Consider the following 20,081-nt stretch of genomic DNA (forward strand, 5'->3'; position numbering starts at 1 on the left):
TGTTTCTTTCTTAATTGGGCGACGTCGTGCTTTTGTCGTGAACGAACCACACGCAGAACAGAAACCGTCTGCATGATTAAGATAATTTCTAGGCATGATAACAACCGAAATCACTCGCAGTTAATGCCGTCTGTAAAAAATACAGACAGCTGTCGTTAAACCTTGCAATACGCTTAGGCTTAATTATAACAAATAGCATGCAATGTATAATTAGCTTCTTCAGAAAAAAGAAAAACTAGACGCGCTTGAGTAAAACTAAACGCAATCAGCACTGGAGAACGCACCTAAAATTATGGCTGATGAAAACGATCTGTTGATGTGTGTAATTGATCTCATTTAGTTAGCGGGTCTTCTTGTCTTTTCTCTTATTCTGCATTCAGAAAAGCACAGCAGTGCGATTTTTGCATTTTTTTGGGTATAGCTTTAAACGCTTAACTCCTTATTGTTGTTTTCCTGTTATTTTTCCTCCTTTTTTGGTTGTTTTCCTGTTACTATTTTTCCACATGTGAGTTCAGCTCGTGGTTAAGTGAATGCGCTCTGAGCGAGCTAAGCGTTTACCTTGCGTGTTGCGCTTAAATCTTAAATTACTCGCGCTGCTCTATTTTGCATACCAGTCTCAAGTTATTTGTGCCCAACGTCCTTTTACTTGAATGGCATCCGCCATTTTTCCTTAGCTCGAGTCATTCCAAGTCCAGTGTGCCCCCAGCCGGTTTTATGAGTGGATGCCCAGTCGCCAGTTTCATATGGCGCATTTCCAACCTTTTCAATTGGGCTCATTAAGTGGGTTCTTCTGTCCAGGATTCTGTGTTTGGGCAACACTATAGAAATTAGAAAACGTTTGGTTAAAACCGTGTCTTCCCTGCTCGTTTTAGGGGCCTTCGGTGTCCCTCCAATGTGCCCCAGCTGGTTTTATGAGTGGATGCCCAGTTCACCAGTTCCATTTGGCGCTTATGTACAGTTAGGTCTGTAAATATTTGGACAGAGACAACTGTTTTCTAATTTTGGTTCTGTACATCACCACAATGAATTTTAAAAGAAACAACTCCGATGCAGTTGAAGTGCAGACTTTCAGCTTTAATTCAGTGGGGTGAACAAAACGATTGCATAAAAATGTGAGGCAACTGAAGCATTTTTTGAACACAATCCCTTCATTTCAGGGGCTCAAAAGTAATTGGACAAATTAAATAACTGGAAATCAAATGTTTATTTCTAATACTTGGTTGTAGTACTAGGGTGTTGTACCGTGTTAGCCATTATGAATGTAGAGAAAAGCCAAGCAAAATGACACCTTTTATTGGCTAACTAGAAAGATTACAATATGCAAGCTTTCGAGGCAACTCAGGCCCCTTCTTCAGGTTTGAAAACCCTTTGCTGGCAATGACAGCCTGAAGTCTTGAACTCCTGGACATCACCAGATGCTGGGTTTCCTCCTTTTGAATGCTCTGCCAGGCCTTTACTGCAGCGGCTTTCAGTTGCTGTTTGTTTGTGGGCCTTTCTGTCTGAAGTTTAGTCTTCAACAAGTGAAATGCCTGCTCATTTGGGTTAAGATCAGGTGACTGACTTGGCCATTGAAGAATTTTCCACTTCTTTGCTTTAATAAACTCCTGGGTTGCTTTGGCTGTATGTTTTGGGTCATTGTCCATCTGTATCATGAATCAATGTGACTGCTGTATTTAGCAGACAGTATGTCTCTGAACACCTCAGAATTCATTCGGCTGCTTCTGTCCTGTGTCACATCATCACTAAACACGAGTGTCCCAGTGCCACTGGCAGCCATGCACGCCCAAGCCATCACACTGCCTCCCTCCACCGTGTTTTACAGATGATGTGCTATGCTTTGGATAATGAGCTGTTCCACACCTTCTCCATACATTTTTCTTGCCATCATTCTGGTAGAGGTTGATCTTGGTTTCATCTGCCCAAAGAATGTTTTTCCAGAACTGTGCTGGCTTTTTTAGATGTTCTTTAGCAAAGTCCAGTCTAGCCTTTCAATTCTTGAGGCTTATGAGTGGCCTGCACCTTGCAGTGCACCCTCTGTATTTACTTTCATGCAGTCTTCTCTTTATGGTAGACTTGGATATCGATACGCCCGCCTACCCCCTGGAGAGTGTTGTTCACTTGCTTGGCTGTTGTGAAGGGGTTTCTCTTCACCATGGAAATGATTCTGCGATCATCCACCACTGTTGTCTTCCGTGGACGTCCAGGTCTTTTTGCGTTGCTGAGTTCACCAGTGCTTGCTTTCTTTCTCAGGATGTACCAAACTGTAGATCTTTCCACTCGTAATATTGAAGCAATTTCTCGGATGGGTTTTTTCTGTTTTCGCAGCTTAAGGATGGCTTCTTTCACCTGCATGGAGAGCTCCTTTGACCGCATGTTGTCTGTTCACAGCAAAATCTTCCACATGCAAGCAGCACACCTCAAGTCAACTCCAGGCCTTTTATCTGCTTCATTGATAATGACATAACGACGGACTTGCACACACCTGCCCATGAAATAGCCTTTGAGTCAATTGTCCAATTACTTTTGAGCCCCTGAAATGAAGGGATTGTGTTCAAAAAATGCTTTAGTTACCTCACATTTTTATGCAATCGTTTTGTTCACCCCACTGAATTAAAGCTGAAAGTCTGCACTTCAACTGCATCGGAGTTGTGTCATTTAAAATTCATTGTGGTGATGTACAGAACCAAAATTAGACAAAAGTGGTCTCTGTCCAAATATTTATGGACCTAACTGTATGTATGCCAACACCCGAGATGTCCTTCTGGCGATGACTTTGTCTGCAAAGAACATTCAATAACTGAATAATGTGTCACCAGCGTAAATCCTGCAATGGATCAAAGTGAGACGGGTAACGAACGAACGCTGGAGACCCCGGGGGTCCCTAGGACCGAATTTGGGAACCCCTGTTCTAATGTACTAATACAGGGATTCCCAAACTTAACCCTGGTGACCCAACGGGGCTGCAGGTTTTTAACCATTGAATAGCTGAAGTGACAGTTTAAATCCTGCAGTGGATCAAAGTGTGATGGGTAACAAACGAGCGCTGGAGACCCCGGGGGTCCCAAGGACCTCCTTTATCATTGGCCATTTCTGATGAGGTTCCTCACACCATCACCCTCCCCTTCCTGTATCTGTGCCAATTCTGCACCCATCTACATACCATGCCCTGAACTGTCTCTGGTTTTAGTTTGATGCCCACCATTTCATGTGGCACATCATCACACGCTTTCTGAAAGATACAGGGGATTCCATTGTATTTTAGAAAGAAAGGTTTCATTTGAAATGGTTCTATAATTATTAAGTGTATGCGGGTCCTGAGATAAAGAGAGGTCCACAGCGGTGCCAGTTTTATAATAAACAGTACAATCAATGCTAGGGTGTGGCGAGGGTGAGCGGTAAGCTGGCGGAGTGGCTCCAGGGTGTAGGTGAGGCATTGGCTAAGTAATTATGTGCGGAGGTGCGTCACAGCCAGTTGCCTCAGTAGGACCCTGGGGTTTGCGATTGTGGCATCTGCACCCACAAATGTGGCTTTAAAAGGAGACGGAGTAGGAAGTGGAGGGAGGAACACTTTTGGGTAGGGAAACGAGAGGCAAAATTGGGAGGACGAGTGAAGGTGGAAGTAAGGAGACAGTGTGGTCGGACCGCCATGAGGGAGCAAAGCAATGGCGGTCCAAGCAATTGTGTTGGAACAGGGATCTGGAACTAAAGCCTCCCAGGGATCCAAAAATGCACTGAGTGAGCATGAAGGATAATGGAGGTCCGGCTCTATGTGTTTTGCCAAACGCTTAGTGGAGGTTTGCAGGACGCAGGTCGGGAGAAACTGAACACAGCTGTTGGCATCTCTGCCAGCTGTGGAGAGCCGTCATGAACTGATTGGTGACCTGCACAGTTTACAGAGTGGATTTTAATTATTTATGGTGGCTTTTAAAATGCTCGTCAGTGCTGGAATTTATTTATCTCTTATTACTTATTTGAATAAGAATTTCATTTTGCACAGTTTTGTATCTTCTCTCTCATTGCACTGGCTCATCTCGGTTTACGACTATCTACAATCAGGGTTCAAGGGAGACTTGGCTGGTGCTGCCAACCTGGAACTGTGACATGTCCAGCTCTGGGTTTTTAAGTACGGGTCAGAGAATTGTGATGAACCGTTGACAGTGCTAAGAATGGGTGCTGCCAGGACAGCCATTGAGCTTCTCGCTAGTTTTGTCAGGACTGGATCTATGGAGCAGATAGATAGATAGATAGATAGATAGATAGATAGATAGATAGATAGATAGATAGATAGATAGACATGAAAGGCATTGTATGATAGATAGATAGATAGATAGATAGATAGATAGATAGATAGATAGATAGATAGATAGATAGATAGATAGATAGATAGATAGATAGATAGATAGACATGAAAGGCATTGTATGATAGATAGATAGATAGATAGATAGATAGATAGATAGATAGATAGATAGATAGATAGATAGATAGATAGATAGATAGATAGATAGATAGATAGATAGATAGATAGATAGATAGATAGATAGATAGATAATTTTATTATAGTAGGCAGGATAAGATAGATAGATATGAAAAGCATTATAAAGTAGATAGATAGATAGATAGATAGATAGATAGATAGATAGATAGATAGATAGATAGATAGATAGATAGATAGATAGATAGATAGATAGATAGATAGATACTTAATTAATCCCAAGGGGATCAAGTCGTAGGTTCCATTTTCCAAATGAAAGTTATGACTTCCTGTTCTCTGACCGTATTAAAATGGTCACGCAAGTCGAGACAGGGTACGCCAATCCTGTATTAAGTTTATGAGGTGACACTGAGGTGACACTGAGATCTGAGCTCTTATGCAGTCAAATTTCTCATTAAAGTTCAAAAAGTCTGCACTGCTAATGTCTGCCGGGATTTTACATGGCTGTTCCGAATTCCCAATCGTTCGAGTAGCTGTTATTCCAAACAGTTCTTGAGGATTATTTCTGTTGTTATCCATTAATCTAGAATAGTAGTCTGAGTGGGCTATAAAGAGGGCTTTTTTTATACCTTTTAATGCTCTCTGTCCATGCAGTATGGAAGACCTGCAGCTTTGTCGCTCTCCTCCTATGCACCAGTTTTCTGCACTCTGATTTATGAGTGCCGAACTGATGAAGTGAAACAGGAAAGGGCGGAGAAGGAATGAGGACCTCCAGAGTAAAAGGGTGGCAAATGTGACATTTAAACTTTCAAATCGTCAATTTAAGCAGAACAACAAGACACAAGGTGGTCATCCAGCATCTCCAAGCAGACAGGAGTTTCCAGATGTGCTGCCCAAGATTTTGTGAAGAAGCACAAAGGGAAACTGGCCAATAGGGAGGACCAGAATTGGAATAGCAAGCCATGGAAATGCAGGGCGGCAGATGAGAGACACATCCGGTAAAATCAGAAGTCCAACACCACTACTGGAGAGACCACTGGAACCCAAGTTTAGCCCTTCAGAGTTGATGGAAGTGCGGTCAGAAATGGAAGAGTTGCTGCCCAAAAGCAAAGTGGAATCAAAGCCAAGAGGCTCACAGAAGCTCAAGGACTGGGGCGCGGTAAGTGTCCTTCACTGACGAGTCCACATTTCAGGTTTCTGGCCCAAACTGGAAGCAGATTGTCCACAAAGGGGCTGCAGAGCGAGAGCTACAAAGATGAGTGTTCGGGTGGGTCAACATTGAAACGCATGGCAGAGGCAAGTGGAGTTGGTCATCTGGTTAGAATGAATTGAGAAGGACAAGCACGTTGTCATCCATCACACAATCCCATCAGAGAGGCATCGGGTTGGTCTCAATTTCAACAACCCCCAAACGTACGGCCTAGGTTACAAAGAACTTGCGAAAACAGAAAGAACAAGAGGTTCTCCAGCCAGATGAGAGATGGTCTCCACAGAGCCCTGACCTGAAGAGGATGGAGGCCATCAAGGAATGATGCGGAGAGATGGAAGCAAGTGGTCAAAGTGTGCAGAAGAACTCGGCCGAGTGAAACTAGAGGTGGAGAACAAATGGACAGCATGACAGACAGACAGTAGACCTGAGAGAACTGAGGCAGCTGGAAAAAGGCAAAGGGTGGACACCAGTGTTGCTACTGGTCCAAGGCTCTCCTGCCCAATTGAGCTATTTTTGATTGGTATCTGTGGGAGGAAATAAATAAACTTTTGCGGGATGTAGTGTTTTGGGCTACTTTTCCAAATTTAACGTGGTATTTTGTGCTTTTTTCACCCCACTCCTCCCTGTTATTATCATGTTTTTCATCCATCACACAATCCCATCAGAGATGCATCTGGTTGGTCTGCATTTCAATGACCCTCAAACGTTCAGCCAAGGTTATAAAGAACTGGTGAAAACAGAAAGAACAAAGAGTTCTGCAGCCAGATGAGAGATGGCCTCCACATAGCCCTGACCTGAAGAGGATGGAGGCCGTCAAGGAATGATGCAGAGAGATGGAAGCAATTGGCCAAAGTGTGCAGAAGAACTCGGCCGAGTGAAACTAGAGGTGGAGAACAAATGGACAGCATGACAGACAGACAGTAGACCTGAGAGAACTGAGGCAGCTGGAAAAAGGCAAAGGGTGAGCACCAGTGTTGCCATTGGTCCAAGGTTTTTCTGCCCAATTGGGCTATTTTTGATTGGCATCCAAGGGGGAACAAAAAAAGCTTTCACATGGGAAAACAAAATAAGCTTTCACGGAATGTAGTTTTTTGGGCTACTTTTTTCGAAATTTAATAGGATATTTTGGGCTATTTTTTCACCCCACTCCTGCACATTATTACCATCTTTTTCATCTGACCCCCCTTTCCCTGCTATTCACAGTTGTCAATGTACTTTGTCCTTAGGAAGTTGTCCTTTGGAAGTTGTGTAATGGTATATATCGATTCTATCACTCTCAAATATCTACGAGGGGACCCGTCCCCCTGGGCTTCAATGGTATGTACCTAATCCCTTGCTGTCGACACCACTCCACACTTTACGGTGTGTCACTTTGGCTACATCAACTGTTGGGCTATTTTTTCGGGCAACTGTGCTATTTTGAAACTGTCCTTGGGCTATACATTTTTAAGGACCTGTTAACCCTTGGTGGGCATACCAAATGGTGATTGGATTTAGGTTTCTACCACTCTTTATAGTAATTTTTTTGATATTTAGTAAGTTTTTATTTCATTATTTTTGAAACTATCTTCGCTGTGGCCTTCAAGTTAGCATGTAGGCTCCATTACTGTTTACATGTACATCCGAGGATGAGTGGGTGTCTGCATACCTCTCAGCATCACTAAGGTGCACAAACCCCACCACCACATCACTGTGACAGTCCAAAGTGGGGGCGTATTAAGTAGAATTCGTTCGCTGTGAGTGTTGGGCTCCATCCAGGCGTTGTCTTTTCAACATTATTTCCCGTTTGTGGTTTTCATGGACAGAATAGCTGAAAATCTGGGGGTGTCCACTTGGGGATGGTATGGGGAGCATCGCGACTTGATGCAGATGATGTCGTCCTCTTTGAACTTCGGCGAGCGCTCGAGAGAATCGCTGCCAAGTGTGAAGCAGCTAGGATGAAGATCAGTTCTCATGGCTCTCTCATGGAAAAAGCGTGGATTGCTTTGTCCAGGTAAGGATGAAACAACCACTCTTAGAGAAGAAGTTCAGGTATCTCGAGATTTTCTTTACAGGTAATGGAAAAAGGGAACGTGAGATCAGCACACAGATCTGAGTAGTGGTGCCGTACCAGTCTATGGTGGGCCATGGTTCTAAAGACAAAGCTCTCGGTTTACCAGTTGCTCAACATCCTCATCCTCAACTATGGTCATGTGCTGTGCAGAATGACCAAAAGAATGAGATCACAAGTACAAGTGAAAGATGTGAGGTTTCTTCACAAAGGTGGCTGCTCTGATACTCTGTGATGGAGTGAGAAGATCAACCATTTGGGAACACCTCAGAGTAGAGTCGCTGCTCCTTCAGATTGAGGAGAGCCAGTTGAAGAAGAATGTCCTCCATCAGCTCCCACCTCAGAGACCCAGCAGTACAACTAGGACCCACCTCAGGAATTATATGTCTCGGTTGGCTGCCTGGGAATTCACCAGAAAGTGCTGGAATCTGTAGACTGGGGACATGGAAGTCTTAGGTTGACCTGCATTGGCCTGCTGCCACCACGACCCTTGCCTGGAAAAGACGAAAGAGAAGATGAGATGAGATGAGATGGAGGCTCCTTGTTTCCTTTCCCCTGAGTTGCAGCCCACCAAGTCGTAAATGATGTGCGTATCGCCGAGACCCCGATGCCCGTTTCAATTTGACCAAGTCAGTGCCTGTCAAGAGACCCGCTGCTTAACGTGAGTTCATGTTTACCTTCGCCTGCATGTGAAAGAGCCCGATAATGTTTGGGTTCCTCAAGTATGAGATCATAGGAGCGTGTGGGACAGGGGAACGGATGAATCAGCCTCTGCTATCTCATCTGATCGGATTGCCTAAAGCCAAAACAGTTTCGTAAAAAGTCAGAAGTTCATAAGGAACAAAGGGCGATTTTTTTTTCTCCTTAAATTAGCTGCTTTATGAAGAGCTGCAGGATCCCGACAAATAATTCCGACGCCTCCTGTGTATGCCACACCGAAGACAGAGGGTGCCGTGGTTTGTGTTATCAGCAGGAAGCCTGCGTTTGATAGCCGACACAGTGCAGCCCAGGTCTGAGGATCAAAAAAAAGGGGGTGGGGGGGCTGCCATTATTGTTACTCCTGCAGCCTGATGGGCTCTGGGTAATCTGAGAACGTCCTCACTGATAAGAATAAGTTTAGAAAAATGAAAGGATGGATGGACAGGTAGAGGCGTACATAGGGCTGCCAACTCTCTTTCTCTGGAAATGAGGACATTTGGGTCGAAAAGTGAGGACTTTTGAGGACGCCTTTTCCTGTAATACGCCTTTATACCGTTTTACGGTTTTTAAAAATAATATAAACCTTTAGTAGCAGTTTATCACTATAATGATAATATGATGGCCACAATCGCAGTCACTGGCAATCGAATACGCCATTCGATATTTTGAATACGTCAAGCCTCTTTAAATGAACAGACTTCATCCCTTCCATTCTCATTGGGATAGCTTGACTGTAAAAAAAATGATACACTTGGTAAATTCACTTCTAGTAAAATAAAAATAATTCTACTCTTTTCAATTTACCGTATATACTCGCGTATAAGTCGGGTCTTGAAACCCGAAAAATCGATCATAAAAATCAGACCCCGACTTATACGCCCGTTCAAAAATGTGACACTTAATTATTTTGATTTTTACAACTTCTTGTCTCCTCCAGTCTCGCCCCAGTTTCTCAGACACATCGAGTTTTGTTGCAGCAGCGCAGTTACCAATTTCTTTCACCACTTCAATGACTTAATTTAAAACCAGCTTCCTATTTTCTTCTGATTGATCGTAGATGAGGGATGCTCTTATGATAAAAGTGTATGAGGGTGTGAGATACAAAAAACAAAAATCAGTGCAAACGTCACTTCGGAATAGTGCGGGTATCACCGTGTGGTCACGTAGGCACAATACATAGAAAAACAAAAGGGCGTGTGCTCCGTGGTTACTCTCTCAGGTGGGCGTTAGCTTATCGTAATCTCTTGGACCAATAGCGTTGAGTTTTCCGCATGCGACTTATATGACCGGCATTATAAAATACAGTAAATTAAACGGTAAAATCAAGCCCCGTTAAAAAATATTTGTTATACACGATATCGGATAAGGGGCAGCACGGTGGCACAGTTAGGAGACCCAGTTAGGTGCATTGGCGATTCTAAATTGTTTCTAGTGTGTGTTTGGTGTGTGTATGCGCCCTGCGGTGGTTTGTTTCCTGCCTTGCACCCTTTGTTGGCTGGGATTGACTCCAGCAGACCCCCATGACCCTATAGTTAGGATATAGCAGGTTGGATAATGGATGGATGGATGGATATCGGATAACTTGAATTTCCACTTAATTCGATAAAGTTTAGGCGTCCCCAATGGAAAAAATCCGCTCAACTCGATATTCTACTCCCCAATTGCACATTGCGCTGATGAATTTTACGGGTGCAAAAATTTGCTTGATAAATGTGTCTGCTTTACTTTTGCAGCTGAGGAATCCACAACAAATGCTCGAAGCTCTCGGGCCATCTTCACATGATTTTGCGTTGCATCTGTAGGGACACTGATTCTTTGTGGAAAAATCCAGCTGCATGAAAGCAGTTGACGATTGTGCTTTCCTTCACTCCATCCCATGATTCCTAGAGAAGATAGATAGATAGATAGATAGATAGATAGACAGACAGACAGACAGACAGACAGACAGATAGACAGATAGACAGATAGATAGATAGAGTAATCCCTCGCTACTTCGCGGTTCACTTTTCGCAGATTCACGACATTGCGGGTTTTTAAATACAAGTGATTGCCCGCCTATCGCGGAAGTTATGTTCCAGACCCATCAGCAACAGGAGAAAATCCGCGATATAGAAAGACCATATAAATAAACATTTTTATAGTTTAAGCCTTAAAATACCCATCCCACATGCTTTAAACACATGTAAACTTATAAAACACACTTTGTTAACACATATGATATGTGGATGTCGGGCTAAGGATATAAGTAACATCTCACTATTATAAAACATTTTAACTTCACGCAAGACAAGACAGTGAGACAGGAAAATAGGTTCTGTACAGGCTTTTAAATTATTGACACGCAGAGCGACAAGCAGCACAAAGTCCACTTCTCAGTGTTCATTCAGCTCCCCACCCCCTTGACAATGCGAAGTGGCAGGAGCGTACTGCGCCTCCAGGGAGGGGGGTGTGAGCAAACGTGAGTTCAGCCCTCACACACCCCCACTCCTCCTCCTCCTTCTGAACGCGCAGAGCGACAAGCAGGGATTTTGGCAGAAGCAGCACAAAGTCCATTTCTGCTCAGCGTGAGTTCAGCTGCCCCCCTTCACAAAGCGAGTGCAGACACATTTTGTCTGATCGCTGCGTGCACTGTGCAGTGTTGGTCTGCGGTGTTTAAGAATGTAGAAAGTGTTTAAGAGCATAGGAAGTGTTTATAAGAGTGTGGGAAAGGTTAACAAGAGAGTGAGAAAGGTTTATAAGAGTGTGGGAAGGGTTTATAAAGCCTTAAAATATGTATAAATAATAAAATAAATATAGGTCGCTACTTCGCGGATTTTCACCTATCGCGGGGGGCTCTGGAACGTAACCCCCGCGATAGGTGAGGGATCACTGTAGATAGATAGATAGATAGATAGATAGATAGATAGATAGATAGATAGATAGATAGATAGATAGATAGATAGATAGATAGATAGATAGATAGATAGATAGATAGATAGATAGATAGATAGATACTTTAGGGGAAATTCCCATACTCCAGCAGCACCTTACTGATACAAAAAACAATATTAAATTAAAGATTGATAACAATGCAGGTAAAAACAGACAATAACTTAATATAATGTTAACGTTTACCCCCCTGGGTGGAATTGAAGAGTCACATAGTTTGGGGGAGGAACGATCTCCTCAGTCTGTCAGTGGAGCAGGACGGTGACAGCAGTCTGTCGCTGAAGCTGCTCCTCTGTCTGGAGATGATCCTGTTCAGTGGATGCAGTGGATTCTCCATAGTTGACAGGAGCCTGCTGAGTGCCCGTCGCTCTGCCACAGATGTTAAACTGTCCAGCTCCTTGCCTACAATAGAGCCTGCCTTCCTCACCAGTTTGTCCAGGCGTGAGGCATCTTTCTTCTTAATGCTGCCTCCCCAGCACACCATCGGTTAGAAGAGGGCGCTCGCCACAACCGTCTGATAGAACATCTGCAGCATATTATTGCAGATGTTGAAGGACGCCAGCCTTCTAAGGAAGTATAACCGGCTCTGTCCTTTCTTACACAGAGCATCAGTATTGGCAGTCCAGTCCAATTTATCATTCAGCTGCACTCCCAGGTATTTATAGGTCTGCACCCTCTGCACACAGTCACCTCTGATGATCACGGGGTCCATGAGGGGTCTGGGCCTCTTAAAATCCACCACCAGCTCCTTGGTTTTGCTGGTGTTCAGGTGTAGGTGGTTTGAGTCGCACCATTTAACAAAGTCATTGATTAGGTCCCTATACTCCTCCTCCTGCCCACTCCTGATAAGAAGCACCACAGCATCCAGCCAACCAAAAGAAAAGTTAATGTTTTGCTCTTGATCCGTCAGCCGCTTTAGTGCAGCCTTCTTCGGTAGAAGTGCTTGATGTTCTTAATGATGCCGCAATCCATCGGTTGTGTACGTGCAGTAGTATTGGGGGGAAGAAAGAAGAGTACAATGTGTTGTATATTTGTGACATTAGGAGGTGTATTATCGTAGTATTTCCCTCTACTTACCCTTTACCTGTTTTCTCAAGGGTAAGTGTACTCGTCAAGTTCGTTATCGGGTTGGTCTACTGCTGCACTTTAAGATGAACACACACATACATAGCTATACGCATACACACAGACCCTAACCGCCAAGTGCTAACCTTTAGCACTTTAAACCACTCAAGTGCTTTAGGTACAACACGGCCTGTCACTCAGCACTTCAAGAGACTTACTTATTATCGGCACGAACAACATGTGATGTTTTAATGATATCTCAGACCTAAATATTACTTTGGGTCTACAAGAATACATTTAAACATACAAAGGCTCAGCACTCTTGATTATAGGCCATTTATCAGCCAAGAATACCTTCTTTACGTACTGTTCCCTACTATTGAGTGGAGCTCTCACCCTCAGCCTTAATAAACCTTCCAGCTACCTACTCCTGAGGTCCCGCCTCCCTCTCCCCTCGGCCTGCAGCCTCTTTCTCGGATTCGCATGAATAAATCGTACTGTGATACTTAGTGTGATGAGAGAAGTCACAAAATCAACTGGAATCCATCCATCCATCCATTTTCCAACCCGCTGAATCCGAACACAGAGTCACAGGGGTCTGCTGGAGCCAATCCCAGCCAACACAGGGCACAAGGCAGGAACCAATCCCGGGCAGGGTGCCAACCCACCGCAGGACACACACAAACACACCCAACACACCAAGCACACACTAGGGCCAATTTAGAATCGCCAATCCACCTAACCTGCATGTCTTTGGACTGTGGGAGGAAACCGGAGCGCCCGGAGGAAACCCACACAGACACGGGGAGAACATGCAAACTCCATGCAGGGAGGACACGGGAAGTGAACCCGGGTCTCGTTACTGCGAGGCAGCAGCGCTACCCACTGCGCCACTGTGCCGCCCATCAACTGGAATGCTTAAGCAAATTCTAGAAAAAATCCCGATCTAAATCTGTGAAGTGGTGGCTCTGAGGCTAAGGATCTGCGCTGGTATCCCGAAGGTTGCCGGTTCGAATCCCCGTCAGTGCCAAAAGAGATCCTACTCTGCTGGGCCCTTGAGCAAGGCCCTTAACCTGTAATTGCTCCAAGGGGTGCTGTACAATGGCTGACCCTGCGCTCTGACCCCAAGGGGTATGCGAAAAAACTAACAAACACTGTTGTAAGTTGCTCTGGATAAGAGCGTCTGCTAAATGATGTAAATGTAAGTAGTGAAAAATCGGACAGACATACAGACAGATGTTGGATTTTATATATATATATATATATATATATATATATATATATATATATATATATATATATATATGCTAGCCATCCCCAGCAGCTCCGCCCGCGTAGAAGCGAAACAGGACAGTGAGGAGGGCCCGGTCTGGCTCCCCACTTCTGATGTCACGCTTCCCCGTCCCTTCGGCCCTCAGCCTCTGTCTGAGATTAGCGTGAATATATATCGTTCCTGCAAGAGAGCTGTGATTCTTAGTGCGATGAGAGAAGTCGCAAAATCAACCGGGATGTTCAAGCAAATTCTAGAAAAAAACAAAACAATCTATATCCATGAAGTAGTTATCTCGTTTGCTAGCTAAGTGGAGTTAAGGTTACGCCCCGAGGCTGAGTGAGCAGAGCCCGCTGCACGTCTCTTGGATTCGTACAAATAAATCGGTACCGCAAGCGAACTATGAAGCATAGCGCAATGAGAGGAATCGCAAAATAAACCAGAATGTTCAAGCAAATTATAGAAAAAAAAATTGAATTAAATCCGTGAAGTAGTTCTCTCGTTCGCTAACTACGTGGAGTTAAGGTTACGCCCCCGAGGCTGGCATGTAAGTGAGGAGGGCCCCGCCCCCTTCCCCTCGGCCCACTGCATGTCTCTCAGATTCGCTCATATAAAGCGAACTATGATACGTAACGCGATGAAAAAAGTCACAAAATTAACCGGAATGTTCAAGCAAATTCTAGAAAAAAACCCGATCTAAATCCGTGAAGTAGTTCTCTCACGAAAAGTGGACAGTCAGACAGACAGACGTTGGAGTTTATATATATACAGTAAATATATATATATATATAGAGAGAGAGAGTGATGGTTGGTTGCGTCTGTGACGCGTGATTATGTTGTTTATTTCAACTGCTTCCTTCCTTGTACAGCACTCTGGTTCAGTTTTGGCTCTCGTCAATGGGCTTCTGTAAATACAATTTGACTTGACTTGACAAATGGGATCTTCGTTTGACGTCCATACCACTGGTGAGGTGGCGGGGGGGTGGAATTTGAACCCACCACCACCCTCCAGACTTTGTTTTTCAAGACGTTAAACAAGAAAGCTATCAACATGCAGTCGCCCTCTACTCCTTAATAATAATAATAATAATAATTCTTTGCATTTATATAGCAGTTTTCTCACTACTCAAAGCGCTCAGCAATTGCAGGTTAAGGGCCTTACTCAAGGGCCCAACAGAGCAGAGTTCCTATTGGCATTTATGTGATTCAAACTGGCAACCTTCCGATTGCCAGTGCAGATCCCTAGCCTCAGAGCCACCACTCCACCCCCATTCCGTGCCCCCCCCACCCACCACATGCTAATAAGTACAAAGCGAAGGGTCCCATTGTTTATCACAAATGTCAAAACTTCCATCAGAAACCACAGGAACTTACTGCGCTTGTGGGGAAAACGCTGGAGCTGAGCGGCCGGACGTTTATTAGACTTGCGGATTTGTTTGGACAACATCAGAGATGCACTTTATTAATCTGACGGCACTTTTGGGACCGTCTTTACTGCCAAGCATTTATTTTGGCTTTAAGTACTAATGGCCTGCAATGGACTTGAGACTCGAGCGGAGGAAAGTTTCGCCTGGAGTGAAATATTTTCAGAGATTGAAATGATCGCCGGGTTAATGAGATGGGCTAACATGCAAAATCTTAATGGTGGTCTCTCTCTCTCTCTCTCTGTCTGTCAAGGACAGGAAGCAGCTGGACGCACTGCCTCTGACGTCATAGGTGGTCACCGTCCAACCACAGACTGACTCTCCTTTCCTTAGACTGAAATGTTGAGCCGTTTTTGTGGTGATTTGCACACACATGGGTGACAAAAAAAGGAGTGTGGCCTCCAAAGCTGAATGAAAATCAGAAAATCGGACTGAGACCCAAGATAAGGAACTTTATACACATCGTCTACACACAGACAAGTAATGATGGCTGTTCAATTAAAACATTTACTGTTCAAGCATATAATCTCACATGAAATTAGATAAGCATAAAGATTAATAAAACAAAAATTATCATTCAGAACTGGAAATCGACCCCTGAGGTACATCACTTCCAGCGTGAATGATTGGTGTGCTTTTAGTTAAGGTCAAGGTCAGTGGTTTATTGTCACACGTACAATCTTTTTCCTCTTCTCTCAGCTGCTCCTGTTAGGTGTCGCCACAGCGGATCATCTCCTTCCATCTCTTCCTGTCCTCGTCATCACCCTCATCACCTGCATATCCTCTCTCATCACATCCATAAACCTTCTCTTAGGCCTTCATCTTCTCCTCTTCCCTGGCAGCTCTATCCTTAGTACCCTTCTCTATCTATCTATCTATCTATCTATCTATCTATCTATCTATCTATCTATCTATCTATCTATCTATCTATCTATCTATCTATCTATCTATCTATCTATCTATCTATCTATCTATCTATCTATTTATCTATCTATCTATCTATCTATCTATCTATCCTCGGCACCTGTCCAAACCAACACAATCTCATCTCTCTGACTTCATTTCCAAACCGTCCAACCTCAGCCATCCCTCTAATGTCCTCATTTCTAATCCTGTCCAACCTCATCACCCCCAATGCAAATCTTAACATCTTTAACTCTGCCACCTCCAGCTCTGTCTCCTGTGCCACCGTCTCCAACCCATATAACATAGCTGGTCTCACTACCGTCCTGTAGACCTTCCCTGTCATTCTTGCTGATACCCGTCTGTCACAAATCACTCCTGACACTCTTCTCCACCCATTCCACCCTGCCTGCATTCTCTTTTTCACTTCTCTTCCACAATCTCCATTACTCTGTACTGTCGATCCCAAGTATTTAAACTCATCCACCTTCGCCAACTCTACTCCCTGCATCCTCACCATTCCACTGACCTCCCTCTCATTCACACACATGTATTCTGTCTTAGTGGTCCTACTGACCTTCATTCCTCTCCTCTCTACAACAGATCTCCACCTCTCTAGGGTCTCCTTGACCTGTTCCCTACTCTCACCACAGATCACAATGTCATCACAGTCCACAGGGACTCCTGTCTAATCTCGTCTGTCAACCTGTCCATCAACAATGAACAGTGAAATTCTTACTAATGTAATATCCTTTGTAGACACAACAATCAACATAACACATCAGGAAAAGTAAAACCTCACACCTAAAACTAATATCAATAATAACAACCCCAGTGATGAACACTAAAGACAACATCACGTGCATGTGAATCACAGAGATGTGGCACTTCATTCTCTCAGTTGATTACAGTTTGTCACATATGACAGCTGAAGAGCCTCACCACCCGCAGGTAGAACCTGTTCTGAAATCTCACACTTTAGTTGGGATTTTGAGATCAACCAGGTACAAAATGCTCCTCCAGAATACACAGAGGGTTGCTGGAAGATACCAGATAGATAGATAGATAGATAGATAGATAGATAGATAGATAGATAGATAGATAGATAGATAGATAGATAGATAGATAGATAGATAGATAGATAGATAGATAGATAGATAGATAGATAGATAGAAAGAACTGTATTTGTGCCTTTTGGCTAGTTGAAGTTCTTTAAAGACATTAATTCATTATTATACACACACACCATAGTATTATACACCAGAATTACAAAAATTAACAAAATTAAACAGAAGGAAAAACTCCTGCCTTGCAGTCCCGGTGAGGCACTATACAGGTGGTATGCAGGAGCCCTCGTCATGTGTCCTGACCCACTTCTGCTGATTGATTTGTTGGCTGAAAGTCGTCAGTGTTGATGTGTCACAGAGAGGATGTGCAGCGTTGTTCATATTGGCTCTCAGTTTTGTTTTCATTCTCTTTCATTTCATTCTACGACATCCAGGGGGTTCAGAGTGTATCCCATAATTGAGCCTGCCTTTCTGATTAGCTTGTTGACTTGGTGGTCCTCTCTTGAAGTGATGTTACCACACCAGCACAACACACTAGTCATCACAGAGTGGTAGAAGATGTAAAGGAGGTGATTTCTCACATTAAAGGAACACAGTCTCCTATAAGAAGATGACCCCACTCTGCCCTTTCTTCTCTAGTCCCTCTGTATTATGAGACCAGTCCAGCCTGTCATTGATGTAGACCCCTAACTGCTTGTAGGAGTACAGAAACTGAAGGGTCTAAATAATGTCTGAATCAACTATGAGATACAAATCTATAACCAAGGGGTAAGAAATGACTCGTCTTTGAAAGAACGTGATGCCCTGCGATTCCTGCCTACTGTGACCTTTCAGTCAAGTTTGTGAGGAATTGCCATTAATCTGCTGCTTATCTGTCACCCAGCCTGCTTGATAGTCTCAGTCTCTGCTTCCAATTAGCAGTCATTACTAGTTGAGCTGAGTAATTCCAGTAAAAGTCCCGGGCCACCTTTGACCTTCTTGTGTTAAGTAACCACAAGCTCTCTGAGCAGATAAGCTGCCATTTAACTGCGCTCAGAACAAAATCTGTCGGTTGATTCATTGATACTGAAAATAAGCAGTGGTCTTTCATTCCTATTAATGGAAAAAACCTATTTAAACTTATCGATAAATATTATAAAAGTATAATATGTGCTCCACAGAGGAAATGTATCAATTAAAAAAGAAAGGTAATAAGAGTGTGCAGGGCTAAAGAAACTCCTCCATATTGAAACAAATCCATCTGAGATTTCTGTGCCCTGTTGGGGGAAAAAAACAGCAGAAATTTTCAAAGGAGAAATTATATTCTAAGAAAAAGGGTAATTGATATCGGACTATTTATTTTACTAATCAACCTTAACAAAAGGATAAGTCTCTGTGTGACTCTGGCTTGTCTCTCCTTTTATGTCGGCCATCACAGAAGTGCTTCTGCTCTTCTGCCCACATTCCAGGCCATATAGCTCTACAGTCCTTGCAGCACCCCCTGGTGGCACCCAAGGGACCAAACAGGGCTGAGGTAAAGAACTCCAAGTCTCATGATGCCCTGTGGAAATCCAGGGGCACCACTGCCCTTTTACCCTCAATGGCTTTTTTGCTAAACAATCAGCTGTCTCAAGCGGGTCTGTGTCGGGAAGCTCGTGCTTGAGAGACGAAGTTCTGTCAACTGAGATGACATCCTTCATGAGCTCTCAGCTTTATACCATCTTACCTTAAGGGGCGTGACTTACTTGCATTGGGGCGTGGCTGATTTGCCCTCCATGGGTGGTTTCTCTGAGCTAGGGAAGAGAAAAGAGAAGATACGGTTAGCTTTGCGCCCCCTTCTGTCCCGGCGGGTTATTGCATACTTTGTCCAAGCCTGGAAGGTGATCCTCAGGCGCCCATGTGTGAGAAAATGTTATTAAAAGAAAAGGTGATGTGACACAGCGGGAAACGCTTGACTGTCTCCACTTTTGAGAAGCATGCTGCAGTTGTCCTATCTGACGTGAGTGGATAAAAAATAAAAGGTACAGTACCACTTCCGGTTAGTGGAAATAGCCCAAAAGTTGATAGAAATCTATGTTTTGTACCTAATACTTATATGCAAAATTTGGTTGACTGAAGTGAAAGCGTTATTGTGTTTACACACACACACACACACACATAGACAGACATAATTCCAAAAATGGTATTTTCGGACTCAGGGAGGTCTAAAACATCGAGATTCATCAAATCTGCGAAATAGAATCTTTGGATGAATACAATACTTTCCCCATACTTTGCATACTGTATGAGAAAGTCAAGGAAGTCTAAAATGTCGAGATTCAATAAAATCTCAACATCAAATTTTTGGACGATTACAATACTTTCTGTATACTTCATATACAAGAAAGTCAGGGAGGTCTAAAACGTCAAGATTCATCAAAATCTCGACATTGAATTTTTCGACGATTACAATACTTTCCCTATAATTTGTATAGGAGAAAGTCAAGGAGGTCTAAAAGGTTGAGATTCATCAAAATCTCGACATTGAATTTTTCGACGATTACAATACTTTCCCTATAATTTGTATAGGAGAAAGTCAAGGAGGTCTAAAACGTCAAGATTCATCAAAATCTCGACATCAAATTTTTGGACAATTACAATACTTTCCCTATACTTTATATATGAGAAAGTCAAGGAGGTATAAAACGTTGAGATTCATCAAAATCCATCCATCCATTTTCCAACCCGCTGAATCCGAACACAGGGTCACGGGGGTCTGCTGGAGCCAATCCCAGCCAACACAGGGCACAAGGCAGGGAACCAATCCCGGGCAGGGTGCCAACCCACCGCAGGACACACACAAACACACCCACACACCAAGCACACACTAGGGCCAATTTAGAATCGCCAATCCACCTAACCTGCATGTCTTCGGACTGTGGGAGGAAACCGGAGCGCCCGGAGGAAACCCACGCAGACACGGGGAGAACATGCAAACTCCACGCAGGGAGGACCCGGGAAGTGAACCCAGGTCCCCAGATCTCCCAACTACGAGGCAGCAGCACTACCCACTG

The 20,081-nt window shown here is 43.7% G+C and overlaps 1 protein-coding gene and 1 long non-coding RNA gene across 2 annotated transcripts in view; one reads left to right on the top strand and one right to left on the bottom strand.

Moving 5' to 3' along the window:
* Positions 1–20,081, top strand: part of bmp5 (bone morphogenetic protein 5) — a 104,728-nt gene that overhangs the window by 12,734 nt on the left and 71,913 nt on the right. The gene's annotated exons all lie outside the window — the stretch shown is intronic.
* Positions 7,849–20,081, bottom strand: part of LOC114665663 (uncharacterized) — a 34,294-nt gene continuing 22,061 nt past the window's right edge. Inside the window, exons 2-3 of the long non-coding RNA XR_003718454.2 lie at positions 18,774–18,821; positions 7,849–8,187 (exon numbers count right to left, since the gene is read on the bottom strand). This is a non-coding gene — a long non-coding RNA (uncharacterized LOC114665663). The remainder of the gene's footprint in view (positions 8,188–18,773; positions 18,822–20,081) is intronic.

This window comes from Erpetoichthys calabaricus, chromosome 15 (genome assembly GCF_900747795.2).
Source record: "Erpetoichthys calabaricus chromosome 15, fErpCal1.3, whole genome shotgun sequence".
Taxonomy (NCBI): Eukaryota; Metazoa; Chordata; class Cladistia; order Polypteriformes; family Polypteridae; genus Erpetoichthys; species Erpetoichthys calabaricus.